The following is a 4,032-nucleotide window of genomic DNA, read 5'->3' as shown; positions in this document are numbered from 1 at the left end:
CCTCATTGGATGAAAGTAAAACTGTTCAAGTGGCTGGTTCAACAGGGCAAGATTCTGACATGGGATAACCTAAGGAAAAGAGGCTTTGTTGGCCCCTCAAGATGTTACTTATGTAGACAACAAGAAGAAACTACAAATCATCTACTAAACAAATGCACTTTCACTACAATACTTTGGAATTGGGTTGGAGAAGCCTTTGAGTAGACAGATAGAAATGTTAATAACATCACTACTGCGTTGAATAATTGGAGGAAAAAAATTTCGGGCAATGAGATCATTAACTCCACCTGGATGCTGACCCCAGGATTCATAATCTGGAATGTCTGGAAGGAGTGCAACAACAGGATTTCAAGGAGAAAACGAGTTTGGTGAGCAGCATCCTTAAGCTAATCCTTAAACAACTTAAAGAAACTGTTCATATCCTGGGAGGTGTAGCTACTAGCAAACCCATCGGTTAAAGAGAGGCCAGAATTTTGGAGAAATTAGAGCTCAAGGTTCATCCCCCTCAGGGTTCTATGCATATTAGCAAGAAGACCTCAACAGACAAGTCTTCTTGGCAACCCCCTTCTCATGGCTTTTTTAATTTCAACATAGATGGGGCTTCAAAAGCGAATCTGGGAGAAGCTGGTTATGGAGGGATCTTGAGGGATGAGGAAGGAAACATACAAGTCATCTTCCACAGTTATCTAGGAAAAGCAACCAACAATATGGCTGAGCTCATGGCAATGGAATTATGCCTGGAAATACTGCTCAAGCACAACATTCACAATGTCATCATTGAGGCTGACTCGAAATTAGTCATTAACTCAGTGAAGAGGATAAATGTTTGCGCTACTCCTGAGAAAATTTCAGAACACTGGTGGCTTTTGCAAGTTTACCAAAGAATCCAAGTGCACCTATGAAGGCTGAGAACTCTTAGGTTGGTGCATGTTTGCAGAGAAGCCAACAAAGTTGCGGACTGGCTTGCAAATGAGGGGGTACGAAACAAGAATATCGACTTGTGCTGCTGGTGGGAGGAGATAACGGATGACAAGTTGAAGGAGGGATGCTCATCCAGGGCCATCAGTGACCAACAACAGTATCAGGAAAACTCAAGAGACAAGACTTCCGAAATAGAGTCACATAGATGGGGTCTCATCGATCAAGATTCATTATGAAATATTATGACATATGTGAGGTCCTTTTTAGGATATAGGTCTATGTCGCCCTCCTTAACCCAAGTAACAGCAAACCAGCAGTCTCAGAGGAACGACCGGAAGGAGGTATCTTCATCTTCCTTTGGCCCTTGCGCTAGAATTCAGATTTTCTCGGCAGGCGCAAATCCACCACTAGTATTCTTGTGATCTCTTTACTGCCCTCGGGGTGGTTTCTGGTGTATCGCAAGCTCTTTAGGCCGGAAGTAGTTTTTCACAATCGGGAGTGATTCCACTGACCACGTGACACGTGGCTAAGGGTGGGAAGGAAATACCGCCCTCATCGTGCGCTAACTATCGATGCTTTTAGTCTGCGCGATATTATCCCTAACCGTTGGATCAAGCAAGGGCATTCTATGGCTAAGATTGAGCATGCATGTTGGTGGGTCCGATACAATGGTTATGTTTCGAGCTGTTTACATGACCTCACGGGAATCGCACACAAATGGTGGATTTCGGGCGGTAAAAGTGATCGTTGGTTATGCCAAAAATGAACCCGATATGATTATAAATTATGGTTTACAGGGTTCATCGGGTCCGATGTGTTTGTTAAAAGGTGTGCTTGTTGGCCGCCCGATATGTTTTTCATCCGTTAGATCTCTAGCTTAGAATCCAACGGTCAATTTTGAACTTCTGGTTTGTTTTGGTGGGCCACGTCCTTGGGTTCAATTTGTCATCTTGCGACCATGGATTGGGTGGGCCTGTCTTTTTGGTGAGCCCCACCACCGAGGGCGATGTTTGTACACTATTTCTCTTTGTTAATTGAATAAAAAGGATCCGCTCTTGCCTTAGAAAAAAAAAAAAAAAGAAGATAATATTAGAAAAGGAATCAAACTCCAACATAATTCATAAAATCAATTCATTATGCTAAAATATGTGTTTAGAAGCCATAGATGTTTTTTAAAATAATCACAGCCTTTCAATTATAGAAAAACAAAGAGGGGAATTTTTTTTTGACAATTAAAAATATTGCAATTATGAATGGATAATAAACTAAACCAGTTGCAATTTATATAATATTATGCTACAAAATCATGCACTTTTTATTTTGACAATAATGGCATATAGATATAAATATTAATAGAGATTTACTTCAACAACTATAAGTTAAAAAAATTAAGTGTCATTGTATGAATAATAGCAATATTGAAATCTTTAGGTATTGCAATTTTCACAAACTAAAATGAAAAATAATTATGGGCATTTGATGCATGTGCATCCCTCCTTGTTGCATTTGTATTGGTAAGCACAAATCATGTGGGACCGGTATTGATGCACAAATCATGTGGGACCGGTAAGCACAAATCATGTGGGACCGGTATGCGTTGGATCTCACAAAGATAGTATATATGTGTGTGTGTGTGTGTGTGTGTGTGTGTGTGGTGTTAACAGCGTTAAACTACAACACTAATACATATTGTATGTGTTATCCTTGGTGGTGCATAACCAACGTTCAACTCCAGCGTTCAGTGTTAATGATCCAATGCTCAACTCCAGTGTTAACATATTAAACTCCAATGTTATTGCACTTGTTATGGTTGGCATTATTTATGGTTTGGCTTTATTAATGATCCAACGTTCTTGGATTCACATTATTATTATTTTGGATGGTGTTACTATATATGGTTTGGAGGTATTATATGTTCCATCTTTTAATCTATGGTTGCGCATTATTACAAATGGTTAGCATTCATAATGGATGGGTTACCTTAATATTACCCTTGGTGGTGTATATACATGCATTGTCTTAATATTATAGTTGGTTTTGTATATACATGTGTTGTACATAAACACTATATACATGGTAGTATTATATACGTGGTGTATTATATACATGGTGTATTATTATATACATGCTTTGTCAAATACTTTATATGTTATATATTATTCAAGGCAACAACATCTCTGATTAAGCTAACATTGTCTATATGTCGCATACCTTTGGTAGATACACTACTAATTCAACTATGGAGAACAAACTTCTAATTGGATCACTCAACAATATTTTTTAAAATTAGCATTTTGTGCCCTATCATGCAAAAACACTAGAAAATAGTTTTTAAATGGATTTATTAAACAGATTTTGAAGCAGTATTTTCAATTACAACACTCTACATTCTCCAACATCCATTTTGTTCTGCAAAGGTAAATACCATGTCATTGATGTCAAAGGGGGAGATAGACAGAGGTAAAAAGAATAGGTAATTTCATGAGCAACAACAGAAAAAGTTGTCATCAATACCAAAGGGGGAGAATGTTGGTAATATTGTCATTGATGTCGTTGATCACACTGGTGATAATTTATGTTGAATGTGAAGTTCACATTAATGTTGAAGGATTGAATGCAAAAGGTTGAAAGTGATGTGAAGTGCAAAGGCTAAAACATTGATAGATATGTTGATTGAATTGGAAAATGACTCATGACATAGCTATTTGGAAAATGTATACTTTTATTAATCATTAACAAGTAGCTCATAAAAATTTGGAAAATGTAACCAATACAAACTAAGAAGTTTCTAGATATGTCTTTTACAATCATTGTTGCTAGTCCATTTTATTGCAACTCTATTTCATATTACAAAATTATGATTTTCAACATTGAAAATGAAGAGATTGATTGTGAAAAGTCTTGGAAGACCAAGAGGAAAATTCTCATTTCATATTCATGTAGAGGATACAAATAGCTAACAAGCCATGCTTATAAAATACACATTGTTGAATGGAAAGTGTTAATTTTTCATAGGGCTACATTGTTCTTTGCTTTGATAATTGCATTTCTTCATTAATACATTAAGTTCACCCCATTTATCCATTTCTTATTCCTACTTATCTCTTGATT

Source organism: Pinus tabuliformis, chromosome 1_2 (genome assembly GCF_031772625.1).
Source record: "Pinus tabuliformis cultivar Carrire ecotype Pingquan chromosome 1_2, CPIR1, whole genome shotgun sequence".
Lineage (NCBI taxonomy): Eukaryota > Viridiplantae > Streptophyta > Pinopsida > Pinales > Pinaceae > Pinus > Pinus tabuliformis.
The sequence above is the reverse complement of the archived record's forward strand: the minus strand, read 5'-3'. Positions refer to the sequence as shown.